The sequence below is a fragment of the Choloepus didactylus genome, chromosome 5 (genome assembly GCF_015220235.1).
Source record: "Choloepus didactylus isolate mChoDid1 chromosome 5, mChoDid1.pri, whole genome shotgun sequence".
NCBI lineage: Eukaryota > Metazoa > Chordata > Mammalia > Pilosa > Megalonychidae > Choloepus > Choloepus didactylus.
Genome location: NC_051311.1, coordinates 57,430,735 through 57,456,355, shown reverse-complemented (window position 1 = coordinate 57,456,355; position 25,621 = coordinate 57,430,735). Strand labels below are relative to the sequence as shown.

Below are 25,621 nucleotides of genomic sequence, written 5' to 3'. Positions count from 1 at the left end.
ATGATGGAGGCAGAGATTGGGTCACCCCCCAGGAAGCTACAGGCTTTGGAAAAAGCACAGCCTGGCAATACCTTGATTTTGTACTTCTAGCCTTTAAAACTGAGACAATAAATTCCTGTTGTTTAAGCCAAACAGTTTGTGGTATTTGTCACAGCAGCCCTGGAAAACTAAGACTCCCAGTGTCCCTCCTTACCTACAGTGCACTGCCCTGAGAAACTGTTCAGTCCCCATAATCCAAGGCCTCCAGAGCCCTAGAAACTCCATTGCGTCCCGTGTCCGAGAGTTGGCAGTTACTGGTCCATGGTGGTAACAATGCTCAAACCCCTTGCAACCTTAAGATTTTGTCACCTTTGTTTTTCAGTGCAATTAGTTTAAGTGGAGATATAATGTAACAGGATAGTTTCATAAAACAGCAAATCAAATCCCCCAAGAACCAGATTCACTTTTCAGAAATTCTTGCAAATGTAATACTAAATTGCTGCTGTTAATATGTATGGGGTGAATTCACCTAAGATTATTTTTGATGCCTCGTTTTTCTATTAAAGTCTATGAATTCAAAGCTATTTTGAAATTTCAAGTATTTATCAAATGTTAGGATATTTCATAGGTTATTCACCTTTTGCACCGTTGTTATAATGCTATGAAATGAGCAGCACATGTTTTAAGATCATCACAACAGAAGCCTTAACATGGCTTAATGTAAGAAACCTTAATGATATTATGTCAGAGAGCATAAATAGCCTTCATAGAGCATTTATAGCTTTAAAATGGCTTTCATGTGCATTATCTTGTTGTACCCCTCACTGCAACCCTAAGATGTTATTTTCCTCATTTTTCTTAACCAACATAAAGTTCCATGTATTTTTGGAACTTTTTAGTGAATTGGAGAAAGTAATTGCAACTTCCACTGTCAAAACCTGGGTCTTAATGGTTCGCTCCCTAAATCATCCCATTAAAAAAAAGAAAAAAAGAAAGAAAAAGAAAGAAAGAAAAGTAGAGATTTCTGTGGTAGGTTGAATTATGTACCCCAGGAAAACATGTTCTTAACCTTAATCCCTTCCTGTGGGTGTGAACACATCATAAATAGGACATTCTGAAGATGTTATTTTTAGTTAAGGTGTGGCCCACTGAATCAGGATGGGTCTTAATCCTATTACTGGAGACCATATAGAGAAGAAAGCCACAGGAAGGAGCCAGAAGCTGGAAGGCAAGGGAACCTGGAGGAGGAAGAAGACACTGCCATGTGCACTGCCCTGTGACAGAAACACCAAGGGCCCCTGGATCACCAGCAGCCAGCCCCACAATGCCTCAGTCTTCAGGGAGAAAGCATTGCTTTGCTGATGCCTCGATTTTTGACTTTTACCCTCAAAACTGTGAGCAATAAATTCCTGTTGCTTAAGCCAACCCATTGTATGGTATTTGTTTTAGCAGCCAGGAAACTAAGACAGTGTCTTAGCTGTAGATTTAATGTATCCATATTTTCCTTTGGGAACCATCAAAAAAGCCATTTGACAGCAATGGACAAAGTAGAAATTCCCATTTCCAAGGCCGTTATGTTCTATTTCTCTGAAACGTTGTCCTCATTTAAGACTCACTCTTCCTCTCCTGCCCAAACCCACTTCAAAACTCACCATATGCATGAGTCCTTTTCAGTTCAATCACTTTCATTTCATATTCCACTCTTTCCATGTTGCATAGCTTGCAACTACATGTTTGTCAAGGTGTGATTGCAAAATGATGAGACTGGTTTTCTGTGTGGCTTATGGAAGTTGGTCATTCCTTGGTATTCACATATACTATATGTCAGAACTAGTTGTGTAACTATATGTTTATGTATGTGCATTTGTATCTTTTTGTGTTTTTGGTCTACTCTTGTTTAACTATTGGTTCCTTCACCCAAAAGGAAAACGCACTAAATTTGAGTTCACGTGTTAGTCTTGCCGCCTACTGGGTGACCTTGCAAAAGCAAGTTAACTGCTTTCCTCCTCCGTGTTATTATATCAAATGTATATGTAAATGAACAAATTCTCTCCATGGACGTATTTCACAAACATAATGTCGAACCAAAGAATTCTAACTCGAAAGCATGCAGACACTACAATCCCATGAATATACAATTGAAAAATAGGCAATACTAAATCATAATATTTGGGAATGCAGGTTTAGGTGATCAAATTAAAAAGAAAAAGCGGTTACCATTAAGTTAGAGAGTGCTTATCTCTGAAGGGAGGAGAAGGTGGTAATGATTGTAAAGGGACCCGAAGGACTTGAGAGATGCTGGCAATTTTTTTGTGTGAGGCGTAGGAGCTAATCTGGTGGAGTAGAATGAGTGTCATTTGTTCTGCTCATTAGGTGAGCAAGCCTCAGTGAGTTGCTTAAAACTCTGGGATTGGGTAGGATTTCTTGAGGGCTTCAGCTTAAGAAATCAGGGGTAATCCATAAGGTGGGGTCCAAGGATGGTGATGAAACTAAAACCAGACAGAAGTCCAACCAGATGATCAATCTGAAGGATTTGGAGAGAGTGAAGAGTCCAGATCACAGCAACATACCAGATTAGGGTGGTAGTTGTTGAGGACTCAGACCCAGCTCACCACCTCACTGGATGTAAACCTGAGAAAAGTGAAGTGATGAGCTAAGGGAAATGTGGCCATGTGTGAAAGGAGTAGTATTCTTAGTTTGTGCGGCAGTTGATTGGTGGATGACCTTCTTGTGCCTTTGCTAGTTTAGCAAGCCTAGCATGGGTCTTTGCTCTCAAAGCCATCCTCTCCATTCCGATATGCAAAAGGACTTCCTCCTTTGCTTCCTTCCTTCTTCCCATTCCCTCACTTATTCATCTGTCAATCCAATATGTATTTGTTGAATTTCTACCATCAATCTAGGATCTGGATTTGCTATTACAGAATAGAGCAGTTATTCACTGATCTGATCCTGTTCCAGACATTAGAACAAGGCATATCTGGTCCCTGCCTTTATGGGATTTACAGTCTAGTAGTGGGGCCTTCTGGTCTCCTTTCATTGGTGGGGTGAGGACAGTTTATCTCTAGCCCTTGTACTACTACCTTCTTTCTTTGAGTAGAAAATGGGCTAATGGTGTGTGGAGATCTTCAGTATTACTGATTTCCGATATACTGACAGTTGTTTTTTATTCCTCATCTCTAAGGTCATTGGGGTTTTTACTCTAGGACCCAATTGACTTATCTTTCCTAGCAAGAAAATGGCCAAGAATATTATTCTTTGCTCTCTAAGTCTGAAAGAAATCTACTGATGTCACTTTTATTGCTTGTCATTCCAACAGTATATCAACAGAAAGTGCTTTCTATGAAAATGACCATAATGTAACCTGAATGTAAGGAATTAAGTTAAATAGTCAATTTACTCATTTTCTCATTTCTTGCTCATACAATCCTCTGTTGCTTTATTTGTTCTCTGTTCATATCTTAAGTGGAGTTTATTTTTTCAAATGACTCCTAAAGCACATTAATTTGAGCATCTCTAAATGCTTCCTGAAGAACTGTAAATATAAACTGTAAAGGTCATAGGTGGTGATATAGTCTTTCATTAAAAGGCACATAAATTCTGGTTCCCTTTTTGTAATGTTAGTAGCTGTTGTTGCTCAGTTGCTGGGGATTGTAATCATAATATCCTGCACCCATTATGAAAATTGAAAACAGTTAAAAAAACTTTTTTACAAATGTCCTTCCCCCATTTTTTATGGTTGTGTTATATCTACACTGTCAGAGCCTATAGTCATTACATACTATACTCTTCCTTTTAACGTTCATTTAATTTTACTTTTCATGTATGCATATTAGTCCATAGGTCAATGCCCTTTCTGTTTTTTTCTTTTTTTTTGTTTTTTTGTCTAAGCTTATTCTCCACTAGATTCCTCAAAAAGGGCTCATGGGAACAATATTTTCAAGTTCTTGCACTTTGATAATAGTCTGTGCCCTTTGTACTTGGAATGTAGTTTTTATCATTTATACTTTCCTTGTTTTGGTTTTCTTCTTTAAGTACTCCTAATGTTTACATGTTGGATCTTCTTTGCTACCTCCAATATTTGTAGTTTTCTTTGGACTCTTTTTTTTTTTTACCTTTTCATTACATTTTGAGTTTTAAAATTTTCTTGTTTTCACTTTCTGCTTTTCTTTTGGCATTACTTGTGTTTATTCATTCTTGTATTCCTTCTGGTTTAGTTTTCATTTCTGAAGTGATTTTTTTTCTCTTTTATCTAATTCTTAATTGAGTTCTGTCACCTCATCTATGAGTTTTTGAAATTGTAATTTATGTTGTTCATTCATATTTCATAACCATTTTCTTAAGGTATTTTAGTTTATTTTTAAATAGCAGATTACAGATTTTATTTATTTTATGAGCAAACTTCCAATGCCTGTAGAAGTGCTTCTAAAACTGAAACAGGTGATTAACCTGGATTTGCAATCTCACTGCCATTGCTATGACATGTATCCTTTCTTTAGTATACTAGTCTGTGGGTATTTCCTATGTGACTTAAAAATTTTTTTTCCTGCAACTTTATTGAGATAAAGTTAAATACCGTACAGTCATCCAAAGTGTACATAGAATGTTCAGAGTATCATCCTATAGTTGTGCGTTCATCACCACAATCAATTTTTGAACATTTTCATTACTCCAAAAAAAAAACCTGTGTGACTTTAAGTCAGTGTCAACTTGTAGTGGAGCCTGGCAATGATATAAAAACCCAAACAGCCAGGCTTATTTCAGATTAAGTTACTGCAAACAAAGATTAATGTATATTTAATGCGCTAAGGGAACTTATTGTTTAAATATATTTTATTATAAATCCCTTTATAAGTGATGGATTATTTTATGTAAAAAAAAAATCACTTGCTAATTAATCTTTTCCATAAATTAAAAATTTTATATTTTAGGGTGGCTTAAGGTGAGAAAATCCTGTACCTGAGCAGTAATTAAATATGTCATGCTTCAAATCATGTGTGTATAAACACGAGTTATACTATGTATAAAGCAGCATGTGCTATCTTGCTGTTATTCTCTGTATTTTATATCCTCCTTTACCATCATATTATACACCTCTTAAATGCAAAGACTGTTCCTTTTTGTATCTTTGTATCCCCATCAGATGTTCATTATTTATTGATGATGGTGATGATGATGAAATGGGAGGAAGATCTTCAATTTTTCATATTTCAGTATCATACTTAAACATTGTCAGATATGTTCATTCAATCAGTTATTTACTATGTATGCTAGTATCTGGGAAGACAACAAACACATACAATAATAATCATCTGTGCCTTCAAGAAGTTTATAATCTCATTATAAAGATTAAAAATGCAAACATGAAAATAATAAATTAATTGTTTTCTATTTTTATTTAGATGTCATTATTATTTATATTATTATTTATATGTCAGATAAATTTTATATATTAAATTGCAGTCTTAAAATATTTTGACACTATATATAAAATTTGTCCTTTTCTTTCCACTGAACAAATAGCAATTGTTTTTCATGCCTGTCATTTTGTTCTTTTTCTTTCCACATATTTGGAAATGTCTAGTAAAAAAAAATTATAACTGTTTCAGTTAATTGACATATTTTTAATATCAGTATCATTTGCTGATCATTTTTCTTGCCTAGGAGAGAGTTTCTCTGCAGAAACAGCATGAGACAGCCCGGAAGGCTCTTGTGGGAAAGACACCCGCTGATCACATATTCCTATTTCATAGGTAATGATTTATCAGATTTATTTACAGCTGGGCATCTTTAGATTGACTTTTTATTGTCCAAATATATCAAATTAGTCCTAAATCATCAACATAAACAAGAACTCTGCACTAAAATGGGCCCGGTGATTCAGTAGTAAGACCAGTTCTAGAGGTTGTATTTCCCTTTCATTTATATGTGTTTTTAGAAGGCACAATATGCTCATAGGCTACTAGAAAGTGATGAGTTTTGCAGTCTTTGATGATTGCAAAGAGTGATAGTTCTGTTAGTGTCTGAATGTAAATATCAGCCTTCACCATGGCTGTTCATGACTGAAGGTTAATTATACGCTATTGAGCACCCTGTACTTGTCCTTCATTACCCTTAAAACAATAGTAATTAATTATATGTGGAATAAATTGTTAAATATCTCATTTCTGTATTAGACTGTAAATTTCATGAGGGCAGGGACCATTGCATCTTCATTAATCGATGAATTCTTATTCCCTAGTGAAAAATGTCTCACTTAGTGCCTGCCACATAGTAAGGGCTTTGTAGATGTTAGTGGCCATAATAATTATTATACTATGAATTATTAGATGCAGAGAGAAACATTTAGGTTTAAGTTTTACTTAAAATGAATAACCAGATCAAAGTGTGGTTATGAAATGATTGCAATTTATCTTATCATTAATGTTTCATGCTTTAGTATTCTGAATTCTCCTTTCTGTGTGACCTTTTAGAAAACTCGATTGATAAAATGGAGAAGTTCCTGTTCTCGGAAAGTTACCAAGAGCACTGACACGATCTTAATTACAGCATATTTTAGCTTGTTTGTAGAGCTAAGAATGAAATGATTTAAGGAAGCAAACTGAAAAGAGCCATTTAAAATTTTCAATTTCAGTTCTTATTGTCTGCAATTTAAAGCTATTTATGGAGAACCTGTGATCAATATAAATGAGATTAAGTTTTTGTCTGCTACTGTATACCAAAAGTCTGATTACTTTTCTCCATTTTGTAGGCTATCTTTGGATAATCTGATTCAAAAGACAGTCTGTGTGGTGCATACAAAATTCCCCTGGGGGTGGGGAGGCTGGGGGCCAGGAAATAAACAGTGTCTTCCAGATGGTCTGAAGCTGAGGGCTGTGTGACCATTGATCTGCAGAGAAGCTTGCCTAAACACTGTGTACAGAGAAATCAAGCCATTTTAAGTATTACCTCCAAATGGATCTCCACAAAGGCAGCTGCTTTGAATTTGCTCCCCTTCATTTGCAACAGCACTGCTTTGCACATGGCAACTCTTATAGCAAGTCTGGGGTGAATGGCACAGGACTTATTTGTTAACACTGGTGAATGAGTCTTTCAAATCATTCTGGGATAGAGGGTAGTTTATAAATATATATGGCTGGATGAAGAAAGAATATTGAACTTTTGAGTTTAGTTGAGTGTGTGATATTAGAGTTTTTAGAAATATTTTATTTGGCTACCATTCCAAAGCATTAGCTTATAAACAAAATTGGGAAACATCTGTTTCCATTTTTATGGAAGTTAATATATTGTTGGCTTTATATAACAATAGACCAAGGGTTTACAATAAAATATATACTAATCACCAGGGAAGATAATTTGCCTATAATAATAGTTTAATGAATAAGGAACATTCACAATAATATGAGCTTGCATAATCTACCAATTAGAATGTAATAAAGCCAGTGTCTAACATAAGCTTTGAAGTGAATGTTTATGAGTGGATATATTACATTATTCCACATAGGTTTTGTTGGCATTTGCATTTGAATGGTATATACTGATCAGTAAATAGGTATTAGACATGCCTGTTTTTGGTATCATTTCAAAATCCTTTGGATTTGTTTTTCTCAATTTCAGGGGTCCAGTACCGACACCAGCACCCATTGTCAGTGATCTACATTATTTTAAAGATTTAGGAGAATCACAGAAAGGTTTTGAGTTCTGTGAAGATTATATTCTAATTCCTACTAGACCATATTCTGAAAAGAGGTAAGTTGAGGAATTTTGTTGAATGGAGTAGTTAACTTTCTGCTAGTTAGCTAAAATCATGGCACTTGCCCCTAAGCTTTAGTGGATTTCCCAAACTGGGAAGCAGGGCTCGCCCCTCACCATGAAATTTGTCTCTCTAGGGAGAGCACAGGCACATTACCTAGACTTGTTCAACTGAAAGATTTAATCTGGGACTTTGACTCTCAAGAGAGTGGCAAAAAGACCCAGGGACAGTTAGAGAGTATTTAAGTCACTAGTAGTAGAAGAGTCAAGAATCCAGAGGGATGGTCCCAGTGACCATTGTGAGAGAGCAAATTATGAAGTTCTACCAGTCTACCCATGTTGTGACTTGGCTTTGTTTTTGACTTCTCACCTACCTTGGTTCCTGCCCAGTCTTTAAGCCTGGTTCTCTAATTTTCTATTAATTCTATAAACCACCTGATAGCCTTCTAATAAATACCTTGTGTATGTTCAAATTAGCCAGAATTGTTCACTATAATGCCATTTCAGATTCTCAATGTTTAATATATAAGTATGGTTCAAAAACTGAACATGAGTAAGTTGAGAACACAGGATAGGCCAGAGCAGGCTTCCATGCTTGGTTTTAGTGCTGTGCTTCTGTGGGCTTCCGCTAGGATCTGCTCCTGCTTCTGCTTCTCCTGCTGCTGTAATTCACCATCTCTCTGTAGGTCTTGAATACAAACATTCCAAGAAAAGATCTGATGGGTTGGACTGATCACCACTTTCAGTGGGGTGCCCTTCTCGGGGAGAGGTTTCTAGTCAAGCACCTCAGAGTCAGGCAGCTTTTCTTTTATCCAGTCATCTGTAGCCAGACCAGTGGGATGTCATGGAACCAAGTAAAGAATTCGTCAGAAGGGGTCTGTGGGCATGTCAGTCTCTCCAGAGTGTCCGAAAGCATGACAGTGTAGTAGACAGGAAGTGTGTCACTGGAAGGAAGTAGACCAAAATGTTAACAATGGGTATTCCTGTAGAATTACCAGTCATTTTATATTCACTCTTATTCTTTTTCTGTAACTTTTAAGTTTTCTGTCTAGAATATGTGTTTTATTTTTATATACTAAAAAACTATCAAAAATCCTGAGAATTTGATGAAATATTCAGTAAAGGGGTAAAATTGACTCTAAAGAGAACTAAGTTTCTCACATCACTTGAGATGTTAAAACAAATTTTAGATAAATTAAAGCATCAAAGTAGAATAATTACTATAATAAGTGATAAAGTCAGATACAAATGTATATAGAACATAATACAGATGTAAAAATATTCTAGTTATGCATAAAAAAAAGACACTGAAAAGAAATAAACCAAAAAAATAGGTTATTATCATCTGGTGATGGGATTATGGCCAATTTCAATTTTCTTTGTTTTTTTTCCCCATATTTTCAACAATAACCTTCTTATAATTTTTAAGTGTTAATATAACTTTAATAAGTTATTTTAAAATGTTTCCCAGAATAAATGGGGTACTACCTACACAAGGGTGATCTGACATAATGAGAGTGACAATTGAAAATGTGAGTAATGATTTTTTCCATTTCTGAGTTTTACTGTTGTGACATGTTGGGTATTTTTTCCAGAAAGTTGATGATGGACAATAATTACCCCCTCTAAATGGTCCCATCTAGGTCTCCCATTTCACTAGCTAGTAGAGACTCTAGCATTATAATGAGTTGGTTAGCCTACTGTAACAAAAAACTGTGGCTCTCTAAGGATTTGTTCGAGCTCTGAATTTTTAGTACAGTGAGGTAGACTGATGAGAATACAGTGAAAAATGGAGAAGAGAATGCCTAATGGGCCACTGTGTGCTTATGCATCATCTGTTCCCATGGCAAAAGGGTCAGGCCTATCACTCAAGTTTGACCCTTCACATGTGGTAGTACATGTGACTTTCAACACCACCATCCCTGACTTTCAAAACATTTTCGTTTAATACTTTCTTTTACAAAGGAAAAATAATTGTTGAAAGGAAGAACTTGCTCTTTGATCCATTTTTTGTATGTGTTTTAAGTAAAGACATGTTCTTTTCTACAAATAAAGGACCAAAACATATATTAAAAATCCAGTGGAGTTTTTCTTGCCATTTTCTTTCTGTGTTCCTTTCAACATACAATATTTATATTATATCATTTTGGAGATTTGGCCATACAATCTATGGGTTATTATGTTGTTCACTTAAAGAGGGAAGAACATCTTTATGCTTCTCTTGTTTGGAGTAAAAGACTGGACCATAAAACATAAGTGCATCTAAGGCTGTATTTAGTGGGGAAAGACTCAGTCTAGGTATAAATCTAGAGAGAAGATCAGAAGCATGGGTTAATAATGACACTTTTCCACTGCAAGGGAAAAGGAATGAGTTAGTCACTGGAATACCCAGATATTGGCAAGCTGGGTCTCAGTTTGCACTTCTATAGGGCATGCTAAATAACCCCATGTGGGAGCAAGAAATTTGGAAGCAAGGCCTTCTAGGAACAGGATCTTCCACCCAAAGAGGGCCTAGAATTCTGTGAGAGGGTTCCAAAAGCTGTTGTCCAGCAAAAAACAGACCCAGGAACTCAGTCCAAGTTGATAAAATGGACTCCTTCCTTCAAGCAAGCAATTAAACTTCTTTACCAGTTGATAACAAGTAGCCAAAACTTCTCAGCAGACTCCCTGGTGTAGCAGGACATCCCCATCCTGGACTATACATGTCTGGGATTGTTGATGCCATCTAGCCCTAGCTATAGTTGACAGGAAGCTCAGATCCAAGCAGTAGATAGATGTCCATGTTCAACAGTGTGGGAACTTTCCAGGAAAGCTGGTTTGGAATTCTAGCCATGAACTAGCACCCAGGTGCCACAACCTCCACTTACCAATCAAAGATGTGGACACTTTGGGTGGCCCCTTATTGGACATGTCACCCTCAGTGTGCCTACATCAGCTACTACCTTTCCTCTTGGGTCAAGGACAGGCCTGGATAGCTAAGAGGAATGCTGGTTCAATTATAGAGCTCTGAACTCCTGCAGACACCTCATGAAGACCAGCTTCTAATCTTTTCATCACTGACACATTTATAACATCATTTAGATGTAGACACTCTTTTAATTACTGATTTTATCCTGAATAGTCCTAAGTTGCATCAGAACTTTGCTACTGGACCCAATTTAAATGTGGAGCGTGAAAAAGTAGAGGTCATCTTGGACTTGATACTAGAAATATTATTCTTTGCTGGGATCAGGATCATGACACTGGAACTACAGAGAAGAAAGTGTATTCATAGCCAACTATGAGGTTCTGCAATGAACAATTATCTATTAATTTTCAACATTTTTAATCAGCCTTTTACCAAATAATGAATGGACACAACTGAGAATGCAAAACTTAATATAATGAACTTTGACAATGTAAAAAAGTAGAGCTCTAATGACAAAGTTTAAGAGTTGGAGGTGGAAAGTGTTAAATGAACTGGCAAGGGCCTGGAGACAACTTGTCCACATTATCTATACATGACAAAAGATAATTGTTAGAAGATTTAAAAACAGGCATGGTTAAAAATGGTTGACTTTCAGGGAGTGGAACTGGGGTTGGGGGTGGTGGGGCTTGGGATTGTTGCTTTTTATTAAAAGCCCTTCTGTACACTGTGATTTAGTTTATATATAGTAGATGGATTAAAATATTAAAGAAATGTTTTTAGAAATGTGGAAATAAATCGCAGAAGAAAAGTTCGATATATTTTGATTATATGAACATTTTAAGTTTCTCTAGGACCAAAACAAATTTAAAAAGAAAATATCAAACTAGGTAAAATGGAACAAAAGTGTTAATGCTCAATATATAAAGAGTTCACACAAATCAATATGAGTATCACAAGATCCTCAACAGATAAATCAGCAAAAGAATAACAGTTCACAAAAGAGGGGAAAAGGCTAATTAATAAATTTAAGAAATAATGTTTAATCCTGCTTATTATTAGAAAGTAATTTCAAAGAATATGATACGTTTTGCTTGGTGAATTAGCAGAACTTACTATTATTATTATTTTTATTATTATTATTATTATAAAAATGATGCAAAGAGAAGGACATTGCTGAAGGGACCAGAGTATGTTTGGGGTATAAATTTTCACAATCTTTTGGAAAGTAATTTGGCAATTTAGACCAAAATCCTAAAAAATATTTTTACTCACTGATTCAGTTATTCCAGTTCTGGGAATCTATATTAATGAAATAGCTCAAAATATGGAAAAATCATTGTATGCAAAGATGCTCAGTGCAGTATTCATTATAGCAGAAAAACTTCAAAATAACCTAAATGTCCAATAATAAGGGAATGGTCAAATGAAGTATGATGGATACACAATGCACTGTTAAGCAGCCATCAAATATAAGGCTTCAAAGAATAGTTAATAACATAAAGTTGTGCATTGAAAAATGTGCACAATTATGTAAAACAAAAATTAAAACTATACATAGAAAAAATGTAATATTGGCTTTCTCTGTGTGACATTCCCTTTTCCTTCTAGTTTGTGATATTTTCTAAATTATCTATAATGCTTATATGTTACTTTTATGATGAGAAAAAATTAGTAAACTTCATTCTGAAGAAATAGAAAGTGAGTAGTAAAGGTAAAGCAACCCCAAATTATTAAAGTATGAACATGCATGGGATATGAGAGGAGCAGAATTACAGCAATGGCAGATCTTGAATAGCACTTATGGTGTGCCAGGTCCTGCTCTAAGAGCATGAGATATGTTATCTGAATACACGTATTCACTTATAACAAAACCCATGAGATGTAGGTACTTTAAAATCCCCATTTCAATGATGTGGCAACTGAGGCAAAGTAGGTTAAGAAACTTCTCGGAGTGCAATTTGAACCCAGGCTGAAAGGCCCCCAGAGTCTATGAGCTAAGCCTCCTGACTATGCTGCCTCTAAGTCTTAGAATCTAACCGAAAAAATGGCACATACGAGAGGAAAACCGATAAAAACAAAAAGGAATGTGACAAATGAGAAAATGATTAGTTCAGACATTTCTGTTGTCTTGTTTTTATTATTTTTTATCCGAGGCTTTTTTCTACTTTCCCTGTTTTTTTCTCCAAACCACGTCTTATTTGCTAAATCCCGCATAAGACATTTATTCTTCTAGCAAAGCTGAAGGCACCCCTCAGCCTGAGCTCAGATTCTCTGTTGCTTCCTAAAGGAACCGCAATAAACCTTTAAAAATATTAAGGCCCCATATTCACATGTTTGAGGGGTTCACCTCAATTTATAACTATTCTTTTTGACAACTGCTGTTGACTGGAAATCTTTCCTTTTCTGTGAGGGGACTTTTTGCTTGGCCTCAGCATGATCCCTTGCCAAGAAACAGGGGGCATCAGTTAGTGAGACAGCAGGTGAGACAGGACAAGGGCACAGTCTGTAAAATGCTTAATCCACTACCATCTGGTTCTGGATTCACTGGCCTGAGAGACCCAGAATCAGGGGTTGGAAAAGCCCCTCATTGCCCCATCTCAGAGGAGTACTGCACATCACTTTGGCCACAGCATCCTCTCCCCAAGGTCAGTGATGGTAAAACTCTACAGCCCAATGTCCCATGCTTTCCCCAACATGCCCCTTTATTAGTTGAACTACTCCCTCCCACCCCTGAGCCTTCTCTTTCAAAGTGACTACCCCTTGTCTTTGTCCCCTAAGTCCAAGTCAGTTTCTTTCTCCCATTCTTGAAGTCCCACCTTGTCTGTTGTGCTGGTTTGGATGTTATTATATCCCCCAAAATGCCATTAGCTTTGGTGCAGTCTTGTGTGGGCAGGAAACATGTTGGTGTTGATTAGGTTGGAGACTTTTGATTGGATGTTTCCGTGGAGATGTGATCACTCAACTGTAGGTGAGATCTTTCATTGGATAATTTCCACAGAGGTGTGGCCCCCCCCATTCAGCATGGGCCTTGATTAGTTTACTAGAGCACTATATAAACTCAGACAGAAGGAGCGAGCATGCTACAGCCAAGAGGAACACTTTGAAGAAAGCACAGGAGCTGAGAGAGGAGCTGCAGGTTACAGAGACATTTTGGAGACAGCTTTTGAAAGCAGACTTTTGGTTTGGAGAAGCTAAGAGAGGACAAATACCCCAAGAGCAACTAAGAGTGACATTTTTGAGGAGCTGTAGCCTAGAGAGGAACGTCCTGGGAGAAAGCCATTTTGAAACCAGAACTCTGGAGCAGATGCCAGCCACATGCCTTCCCAGCTAACAGAGGTTTTCCGGATGCCATTGGCCATCCTCCAGTGAAGGAACCCAATTGTTGACACCTTATCTTGGACACTTTATGGCCTTAAGACTGTAACTTTATAACCAAATAAACCCCCCTTATAAAAGCCAGAACGTCTCTGGTGTTTTGCATTACAGCAGCATTAGCAAACTGGAACATCTATTAAGTGTTCCTAGAACCCTTAAGTTGGGGAAAGGAAACCTGCTCCCCCAGGGAGGGCTTTCAGATGTGATGCTTTCCTCTGCTTGGAACATTTTTTCTCTGTCTCTCCAACCCCAGCCTCCTCCCTATCTTCTTGCTTTGTCTGGCTAATTCATCATTCAGGTCTTAACTGAACTATCACTTCCTCAAGGAGATCTGCTCTGGCATCCCTAATGCATCCTCTCTTAGTGTCCTGTGCTTGCCTTCATATCACTTTCATAATTATTAAAAAGCATTTGTGTGATTAAATGAGCCTGCAAGCCTGTAAACTGCATGAGGGCAGGTTCTAGATCTCCCATTAACTCTTATATCCCCTGTACCTCCTCAGTGCTGCCAGTGATGGCAAAGAGGGGCAAGAGCTCAAACAAACTGTGAGGTCCCAAAGCAGGAGTCAGGGGAGAGGAGCATGTCTACCTTTTTGTCAAGCAGGATCAAAAGAGTCCTTAGTTGTAGACTCAATCAGGGACTACAACAAGTAGTTTTAGGAAACCTCACTAAATAAATCTCTCCCACCCTCTGGTTTATGTCTGAAGATCTGCCATTTGAGTTGTATTCCTTGAGACTTTGGCCCTTGTTAAAAAGCCGGATTCTTCAAAAAGTAATGAGTTAAGCAAGTATCAGCCATTTTCATGGGATTCATTTCAGGATCTTTAATGGGCGTGGGTGAGGCATAATCATAGGGATAATTGGTCCAGAATTGTGAGACCCAAGGATTGAAATCCAGTGTCAGCTACTTCACAGTGCTCTGCTGGTGGAGCTGACTTACCCAGCAGGAAACCAGGAAACAGGTGAATTCCAAAGCAGAGGAGCCTAAGGGGCAGAAGTTTATTGACACAGAAACAGGGATTTCAGGCGCCCAGATCATACCCCTACCTTATCCCAGAAAGGGAAGAAAAATCACAGTCCCCCACCAAGCATTTGATATGCCCAATGTACTGTCCAGGTCAGCCTCCCCAGCATACTTTGATTTGCTCTATCCTTGAAATGGCAGTACCTGCAGTATACAAATAGCATTCGAATTTGAAGTCCTCGGGATTACAGGGATTATGCCTTATTCATTTTATAAATTCTTAGTTCTTACATACTCAGGTATGTTTTGCTTAATGGATGAAATGTTTATGCTAATATGCTAAAGTACTTAGCAGGCTTTTAAGATGTGTCAACTGCTAAATAGCGCTTGGTACAGATAGCATTTTAAACTAGCTCACTAGACGTTTTCTCAAACTACTGACATAACTTTGGTAAAGGTAACCAATTGAAGTCATAGGGAAAGATTGTTTGGCCATTAATAGTCTTGCACCTTAAAAAAGAACATTCATTTTTCACTTTTCAGTGGCAAGGATGCCCATGATACCGGCAAATATCCTGGATTAACTTCTTGTCTGTTGTCAAAAGAATGTTCATTACAGCCTCCAGAGGGCAGCATTTCTCCACTTCCGGGATCAGGAAAAAGTGATAGGGAGGGGGATGATGCCTCAAAAGGTACGAACTATTTTTCATACAGTTTACACACGTGTGCACATGCACACACACACAATTTCCCACTGCTTTTTTGACTGTTACTGAATGCTTCCTTGAAGTCAGGTGAGTTATTTAATCCCCTATTGTTGTAGATGAAAAACTGAAGTTTAGAGGGGTCTGGGAATGTGACCAAGGTCACTGAGCTAGTTAGAGGCAGAGTGGAAGATACCGCACCACCTGCAGAAGGCCAGAGGCGGGGCAGGTGCTCTCTGGGGGTAGGTCTTTGGCACTCTCGGGCGCCATTCAGTGAAGGTAACGAGAAGCATAGAGGGTTTCATGTTGCTGTCCAGTTTGCTTCAGTGGGTATTTGTCAGAATGCTGAAGGGTGTGGCTTTGTGAGCCATATGGCTCTGTTGCAACTACTCAACTCTGCCTTTGTAGCATCAAAGCAGCCATAGGCAATAGTAAATGAATGCGTGTGGCTGGGTTACAATAAAGCTTTATTTACAAAAAGAGGCTGAGGGCCAGATTTGGCCATTGGACCATCGTTTGTTGACCTTTGTCAAATTAAATGGAAAAACTCGAAAGGGAAAAATCAATTGATCATCTCAATAGATGCTGAAAAAGCATTTGACAAAATCCAACATCTCTTTTTGATAAAAACACTTCAAAAGGTAGGAATTGAAGGAAACTTCCTCAACATGATAAACAGCATATATGAAAAACCCACAGCCAGCATAGTACTCAATGGTGAGAGACTGAAAGCCTTCCCTCTAAGATCAGGAACAAGACAAGGATGCCCGCTGTCACCACTGTTATTCAACATTGTGCTGGAAGTGCTAGCCAGGGCAATCCGGCAAGACAAAGAAATAAAAGGCATCCAAATTGGAAAAGAAGAAGTAAAACTGTCATTGTTTGCAGATGATATGATCTTATGTCTAGAAAACCCTGAGAAATCGACGATACAGCTACTAGAGCTAATAAACAAATTTAGCAAAGTAGCGGGATACAAGATTAATGCACATAAGTCAGTAATGTTTCTATATGCTAGAAATGAACAAACTGAAGAGACACTCAAGAAAAAGATACCATTTTCAATAGCAACTAAAAAAATCAAGTACCTAGGAATAAACTTAACCAAAGATGTAAAAGACCTATACAAAGAAAACTACATAACTCTACTAAAAGAAATAGAAGGAGACCTTAAAAGATGGAAAAATATTCCATGTTCATGGATAGAAAGGCTAAATGTCATTAAGATGTCAATTCTACCCAAACTCATCTACAGATTCAATGCAATCCCAATCAAAATTCCAACAACCTACTTTGCAGACTTGGAAAAGCTAGTTATCAAATTTATTTGGAAAGGGAAGATGCCTCGAATTGCTAAAGACACTCTAAAAAAGAAAAACGAAGTGGGAGGACTTACACTCCCTGACTTTGAAGCTTATTATAAAGCCACAGTTGCCAAAACAGCATGGTACTGGCACAAAGATAGACATATAGATCAATGGAATCGAATTGAGAATTCAGAGATAGAGCCTCAGATCTATGGCCGACTGATCTTTGATAAGGCCCCCAAAGTCACTGAACTGAGCCATAATGGTCTTTTCAACAAATGGGGCTGGGAGAGTTGGATATCCATATCCAAAAGAATGAAAGAGGACCCCTACCTCACCCCCTACACAAAAATTAACTCAAAATGGACCAAAGATCTCAATATAAAAGAAAGTACCATAAAACTCCTAGAAGAGAATGTAGGAAAACATCTTCAAGACCTTGTATTAGGCGGCCACTTCTTAGACTTTACACCCAAAGCACAAGCAACAAAAGAGAAAATAGATAAATGGGAACTCCTCAAGCTTAGAAGTTTCTGCACCTCAAAGGAATTTCTCAAAAAGGTAAAGAGGCAGCCAACTCAATGGGAAAAAATTTTTGGAAACCATGTATCTGACAAAAGACTGATATCTTGCATATACAAAGAAATCCTACAACTCAATGACAGTAGTACAGACAGCCCAATTATAAAATGGGCAAAAGATATGAAAAGACAGTTCTCTGAAGAGGAAATACAAATGGCCAAGAAACACATGAAAAAATGTTCAGCTTCACTAGCTATTAGAGAGATGCAAATTAAAACCACAATGAGATACCATCTAACACCGGTTAGAATGGCTGCCATTAAACAAACAGGAAACTACAAATGCTGGAGGGGATGTGGAGAAATTGGAACTCTTATTCATTGTTGGTGGGACTGTATAATGGTTCAGCCACTCTGGAAGTCAGTCTGGCAGTTCCTTAGAAAACTAGATATAGAGCTACCATTCGATCCAGCGATTGCACTTCTCGGTATATACCCGGAAGATCGGAAAGCAGTGACACGAACAGATATCTGCACGCCAATGTTCATAGCGGCATTATTCACAATTGCCAAGAGATGGAAACAACCCAAATGTCCTTCAACAGATGAGTGGATAAATAAAATGTGGTATATACACACGATGGAATACTACACGGCAGTAAGAAGGAACGATCTTGTGAAACATATAACAACATGGATGAACCTCGAAGACATAATGCTGAGCGAAATAAGCCAGGCACAAAAAGAGAAATATTATATGCTACCACTAATGTGAACTTTGAAAAATGTAAAACAAATGGTTTATAATGTAGAATGTAGGGGAACTAGCAGTAGAGAGCAATTAAGGAAGGGGGAACAATAATCCAAGAAGAACAGATAAGCTATTTAACATTCTGGGGATGCCCAGAAATGACTATGGTCTGTTAATTTCTGATGGATATAGTAGGAGCAAGTTCACAGAAATGTTGCTATATTATGTAACTTTCTTGGGGTAAAGTAGGAACATGTTGGAAGTTAAGCAGTTATCTTAGGTTAGTTGTCTTTTTCTTACTCCCTTGTTATGGCCTCTTTGAAATGTTCTTTTACTGTATGTTTGTTTTCTTTTTAACTTTTTTTTTCATACAGTTGATCTAAAAAAGAAGGGAAAGAAAAAAAAAAAAAGAAAGAAAAACAAGGAAAAAAAAATGATGTAGTGCCCCCTTGAGGAGCCTGTGGAGAATGCAGGGGTATTTGCCTACCCCACCTCCATGGTTGCTAACATGACCACGGACATAGGGGACTGGTGGTTTGATGGGTTGAGCCCTCTACCATAAGTTTTACCCTTGGGAAGACGGTTGCTGCAAAGGAGAGGCTAGGCCTCCCTATATTTGTGCCTAAGAGTCTCCTCCTGAATGCCTCTTTGTTGCTCAGATGTGGCCCTCTCTCTCTGGCTAAGCCAACTTGAAAGGTGAAATCACTGCCCTCCCCCCACGTGGGATCAGACACCCAGGGGAGTGAATCTCCCTGGCAACGTAGAATATGACTCCCGGGGAGGAATGTAGACCTGGCATCGTGGGACGGAGAACATCTTCTTGACCAAAAGGGGGATGTGAAAGGAAATGAAATAAGCTTCAGTGGCAGAGAGATTCCAAAAGGAGCCGAGAGGTCACTCTGGTGGGCACTCTTACGCACACTTGAGACAACCCTTTTTAGGTTCTAAAGAATTGGGGTAGCTGGTGGTGGATACCTGAAACTATCAAACTACAACCCAGAACCCATGAATCTCGAAGACGGTTGTATAAAAATATAGCTTATGGGGGGTGATGGTGGGATTGGGAAGGCCATAAGGACCACACTCCACTTTGTCTAGTTTATGGATGGATGAGTAGAAAAATAGGGGAAGGAAACAAACAGACAAAGGTACCCAGTGTTCTTTTTTACTTCAATTGCTCTTTTTCACTCTAATTATTATTCTTGTTATTTTTGTGTGTGTGCTAATGAAGGTGTCAGGGATTGATTTAGGTGATGAAAATACAACTATGTAATGGTACTGTAAACAATCAAAGTACGATTTGTTTTGTATGACTGCGTGGTATGTGAATATATCTCAATAAAATGATGATAAAAAAATTAAATGGGAAATTAAATTAATTTGAAATAATTTTTCTTTGCAAACTATGTCCAGCATTCATCAGTCATCACAATATTCTCTAAATGCATGAACCATCTCTTGAACAAATTAATTCTAAGTTTTAAAGTCAGGCATATAGCTTTGTAAATCTCTATTCCCATTTTTAAATGGCAATATTATTTGCCTCTGGTACTTTCTTCACTGCCAAAGAATTCTCAAAGACCAGACTCTCTAAGATACTTCTGCAAGTTATTTCAGAACCCTGGGCTGTAACTTGTCTGGGTTTGGAAATTTGAACCTATTGAAAAAGGAGACACACGTTTCTATTGCTTTCTCTCTTCTTTAGGACCTTTATTCTTTTAAAATGTTTCATTTACCTTTTCAGTTAAAAAATATCTCCATGGTGGAAAAGAAAGAAACAAACAAAGAGAAGCTTTGTGTGTGTGTGTTTCTGTCTTCTGTTAGCATGATATCATCTTCTCAAGCAAGATTAAAAGCAAGGTCCATTTTGCTTTTAACTTTTTGGGTTGCTTTGGTTTGCCCAATAGATTCAGTCTTCCTGGTCTTATTTTGTCAGTCACTCCTTGTTTCTCACTCCCCATAGAACTCGCTGCCTCACTTTCTCAACCCTTGCTGCACTGCTTTCTCCCCATTAAGAATTCTGCTTCCTCTATGGCCACCATGCCTCTGTGCTCAGTCTCTATCTTCCAAACTCCTCCTGCTTTCCCCCATCCCAGAAGACACCCAACACCTAATGACTTCATCCTGGGCAAACAGACCAATGTTGCACGGATAAAATCTGGAGAGTGTTAGATGAAGTTTTTCCAGGAAGGACTAAAGAGTGTGTGTATGCTTGGGCCCAATATGCATGCCAATGAAAGAGTATGACCAGGGCTGTCGTTACAGAGGGTTCAAGTGGGGTGTAAGGGTAGTGAAGGCATTGCTTTCTGTAGCAACCTGCTGGTCACCGAACAAGTTGAAACGACCCAAGGCTCATCCAGCCATGCAGATGATATAGATGATATATTCTGAAGCTTGTCCCCATTTTTCTTGTATGGTTGTCATTTATTCCTTATAGTTTGTTATGAATAAATTCTAAAAATATTCTGGTGCTTACATTATGCAGAGCTTATTTTCTTTGTTTAGTGTACCATTGGGTTAACTATATGTCCCTTATCTTTTTTTCTTAATGTTTTACAGAACTACAGAAACAATCGTTGTTACATGAAAAAGCACCTCTCCGAAACAGAAGGCACTCGATCTCAGTTATCATTCGCCCGGGTTCCAACACCAAACCCATCCTTCCACCAATTCCTCAGGGCCGCAAGTAACCCAGTGCTTGACATCTGATCTTCACATGGAAAACTTGCTCTGATCATGTCTAATCCCTTCATCTTACCTGGTGATGGATCCCAGTTTTTTCTTGCTCAACCAACTACTTACAAAAGAATATTCCTCCTGCCTTAATTCTCTCAATTTCTTTTGTGAATCTCTGAACAGTGTGTACCTTTTTTCTAATGTGAGTTTTTCAGTTTTTCCCATAGCTGTAAATGATTTTTCCAGCTGCATCCTGCTCTGAAGTATCAGATGACAAATTCTCCCAAGATCCCTGCATTGCTATATGCATGGGGAGGTCTGAATATATACAACTGGGATTGTGCTCATGAAGTTACAATGTGTACCCTTTTAATATTAGTATATACTCTAATGATCAAATTATTTTGTTGTTCTGATTATAAAAATGTTGTAGAGTTACATTTAACTTTTGACCAACATGATAGGAACTGCATCTCTCAAAGGAAATTAACTGCTTTTGCGTATTTTAAGTTTACATTTAAAAATATTAATAGCAATTTCCTCAACTTGGTTTTAGTTGTAAGTTTTCATGGTTCTCGACTTGATTAAGCAGTATGAAGAAATAAAGAATAACAGGTAACTATTTTATTTCACCCTTTTCTGACTCTTGATTATGTGTGGTTTGCCCTTAGAAATGTTTTTAAACAATTTTCACCATCCGATTGGCTTTATTCCCTGACTGTTGCAGAAAAAAAATATTGTGTAGTTAAAGGCAAGGCTGGTATTCCACTGGTAGGTTTCAGTAGAGCTATCCTGGTTGTGAAAACATTGAAACACATTACTGTGGGTTGTAAAGGGCTTCTTCTCTGAGTCCTCTTTACAGGAGCTTCCTCTTAGTACTGGGATAATTATTAAATATTTTGATTCTCAAAGCCCATTAATTGCATCCCTTATAAAATATCAAAACCTCAGTGGCCCTGGATATGGCCCTACGTAACCTGGCTACCTGGCTCCGGGTTGGACGTGTGGCTAGGACGGCACTACCTGGGGCTTCTGAGTGGCAGATACTAACGTCCTGCACGTTCTCAGGGCTACCAGATGGTATCCGTGATTTCTCCAGTGTCTAACCTGTGTAATTCACTATGCGTTTTGGTTATTTGCTGAGTGACTACTACATGCAAGCTGTCATGGATAAACTAGTAGAAGATGATATTTGCATTCTGAATCATGAAAAAGTCCATAGGAGAGATACAGTGACTCCAGTCTCAGTATATTCAGGAGATGAGTCTGTTGCTTCACATCTTGCTCTTGTCACTGCATATGAAGCCATCAAAAAATGACTTAAGAATTCAGAAAAAGATAACTCTTAAAAAAAAGAATTTAAGATTTTTGGAAGAAAAGCTTATAGGAGCTCAAGTAGATGGAGAAACAAGTTCTGTGGGATGAGAACAAGTAAAAAAGGCCTATCATGCCTATCAAGAGGTCTGCACTGATAGACATAAATTGAAGAGCAAATTAGATAAAATGTGATAAGGACTTTCAGTCCCCATTCATCTAACTGAGAGGTGGAAAAATTGAGCTGTGACTTGAAGATGCACGGTTTGGAACAAGAGCTGGAGCTGATGAGGAAAGAACATAATGATCTTGAAATAGAGCTACCAAAATCCAAGCAAATGGATCTGTCTCAGAAAGACAGTCTGAAGAGCAGAGATCTCCAAAGACTAAGCATTTCAAGAGATAATATACAACAGACATACTGGGAACTGAAGAGGGAAATGTCTAATTTACATTCGGTGATTCAAGTTTAAGCTGAACTACTAAGAAAACTGAAAACCCCGACTGCAATCAGTAGGATGTGTTGAAGACCTTGGAAAAGATAACACAAAACTGCTCTTGATGAATTTTGCCACAATGTATGAAAGACATACCACTCTTCCACCAAATGGTAAAGCTCTTTATCACACCACATCTTCCCCTTTACCAGGACATATAAAAATTTTATCCAAGAAATCACTTCTCCAATTGTAGACAGATAATGAGATCCATTCCTAATAATGGTACAAACTTTCTTATGGCAGAAATTCCCAAGAAGGTAATTCTTGCGTATTCCCAAGCCTTCCAAATCAAGTGAGACAGCATGTGGGGAAACTAACAATAAAACTTTGCCTTTACCCATCTTGCCACCACTGTGTTACTTGGATCAACATAATCAAAATTGCCTTTAGTAGAATTAATTCTGAAGAGATTCAGTGGTTCCACCAAGAAATTATTTAGCAAATTGAAAGTGGATTTTGATTAAAATTTTGCTGTTCTTCAGTATATACATTTGCACATACTATACCATAATAAGTAGCCGATTTTCCAGTATGAAAGAAGAGTGCTATCCAGCTCCATATTCTGGTTAAGAATCAGAGATACGCTAGTAATTAATACGACACTTAAGATGCTTCACAAAGACAGTTCTACATTTGATAACAATCATTGTAAATTTCTGCCTCTCAGAAGTTTTTAAATGTGGTTTTACAAAGCATGTGAAATGTCTAAATATTTCCATTCATAAAGTTAAAGGAGGCCGTTAATATAGGATTAAAACCATGTAAGTTGCTTCAAATTGCAGAAAGGAGCAAATGGCCCTGTGAATAGATTATATTTCTATTGACTTTGTGATGCTTAAAGATATGAAAAATACTACACAGTAATAACCTAGGTTACCCCATCTCTAAATGCTATTGTTTCAAAGTTTCAGATTTAAAATTGCTTCATAATCACAATATTGATTGTTAATAAAATTTTAGAACAGCAATTTGAATTTCAAGACTTGAAATAGCCTGATCATTGAAGCCAACTTTGTCTCAGTGCATCCCTTAAGTCCTAATTGGAAAAAAAGAGATGAAACAGTTATGAATGTGTGAACAAACTCTTATAACCCTATACGTGGTCCAATCAGAAGGAAGTAGAAAGAGTGTCACAAAGGTTTCAGTCTAATCTACCCCTTCAGTTGTCCTTAATGAAAATCTAAATGTACATATGTAACGGTATAAAGTCATTTTTCTCAAAGGGACTACAACTAGCTGTTTATTATGCAGAGCGGCTTGTAAACTGTTATGCTTTGTTTTGAAATGTAACATCTTACTCATGGAGAAAGTTATTTTTAACCATTGAATTAAGAAATTGAATTCTAGAAACTAAATTCTGTTCTGTATCGATAAAGCACAATCATGAAATATCCCCAAAGTCTTTCATTCTAAGTCACCTATCATTTGTATGTAAAGAAATAACAAAGGAGGCTTCATGGGGAAATTCTTGGGGAAACCTAAACTCTTTCATGGTGGAGGTATTAAGGAATATCAGTACAGGATGTACTACTTGATTCATATACCTTTTGCCTGGGGATAAAGTGTTTCATGTAGGAGAATTTTATCCTTTTTGATAGATAGTTTCGTACATCCTGAACTCAGAAGATTATCTCAAATCTCTTCTATATTACTGAATAGCATACGTACATAAACAATCTTCACCATTCAACTATTTTTGCCTTTATATTATCTTATTCAAGCTACTCTGTGATTAATGGGATTGGTGTCAGATGCTAGACCAAAGAACGCAGCTGACTCAAGGGGAGTACAATCTCCTGCCAAGTAATAAAACAAAACCCAACATGCGTAAAACAAATACAGACTCCAGGCTTTAGCTGAAGGAGGCAACTACCTGTGTAATAACAGCAGCAGAAACTATTTCTCATGTGGCTGCATAGGCTGAATATTATTATCCAATTTCAAATGTAGCTTACTACTTTGCCTTTTTTAAAACCAAGATTGGATATTTTCCTTTGTAAAGAAAAATGTTTTATGGGATAATGGCTTGATTAATGTTTTAAACCATGCAAAGAAATTGTTTAATTAAAATAATTGTTTCTGTTTGAAATTTAAAACAAAAAACAAAACAAAACAAATACCAAGACCCTCCCCATACTCAAATGTGGGTGTAACATGATTTGCAATTGGCTCTTCTCTTCCACCTAGCTCATTCTTAACCAGAATCTAGTTAAGGTTTTTTTCTTGTGATTGCTGGAAGAGGAGTAGGGGGAACATGGAAGAGAGGACAAAGCTGAGCAGGGAAAGGGAAGACAATCACTGTGTTCCAAGACTCTTCAAGAGAGAAGAGTTTGTTTCACCAGCATCATTTAATGTTTTAAAAATTATTATGAAATGTTTAAAAAAAGCACTAGGAAATATAAAAATAATACTTCTGGTACCAGACAACATGGAGTAGGTGCACTGTCCCCTATTTCTCCCACTAAGTACAGCTAAATCCCCAGACAGAAAATAGTGAATGAAATCTTCTTATGAGGCCAGTGTTACCCTGATATCAAAATCAGAAAAAGACAGTTCAAGAAAAGAAAACTAAACACCCCTATCTCTCCTGAATTTAGATGCAAATAAAATTCAGCTATACATAAAAAGAATTATACACCATGAGCAAATGAAGTTTATCTCAAGGATGGTAAGGCTAATTCAATATTCAAAAATTGACTGATGTAATTCACCATAACTGGCTAAAGAAGAAAATTCAGATAATCATATCAACTGATGAAGAAAAAGCATTTGACAAAATCCAAACACCTATTCATGATAAAAAATTAGGAACAGAGGGGACTTCCTCAATTTGATAAAGAACATCTACAAAAAAATCTACGGTTAACATCAT

General features: G+C 37.3%; 1 protein-coding gene and 1 pseudogene across 1 annotated transcript in view; both read left to right on the top strand.

Moving 5' to 3' along the window:
* LRGUK (leucine rich repeats and guanylate kinase domain containing) overlaps positions 1-25,621 on the top strand; it is a 129,221-nt gene that overhangs the window by 84,885 nt on the left and 18,715 nt on the right. The window contains exons 17-20 of the transcript XR_005216953.1: positions 5,641-5,729; positions 7,594-7,725; positions 15,520-15,668; positions 20,819-21,550. The gene's annotated coding sequence lies outside the window, so the exon portion shown is untranslated. The remainder of the gene's footprint in view (positions 1-5,640; positions 5,730-7,593; positions 7,726-15,519; positions 15,669-20,818; positions 21,551-25,621) is intronic.
* On the top strand, positions 21,899-23,633 carry LOC119534088 (annotated as a pseudogene).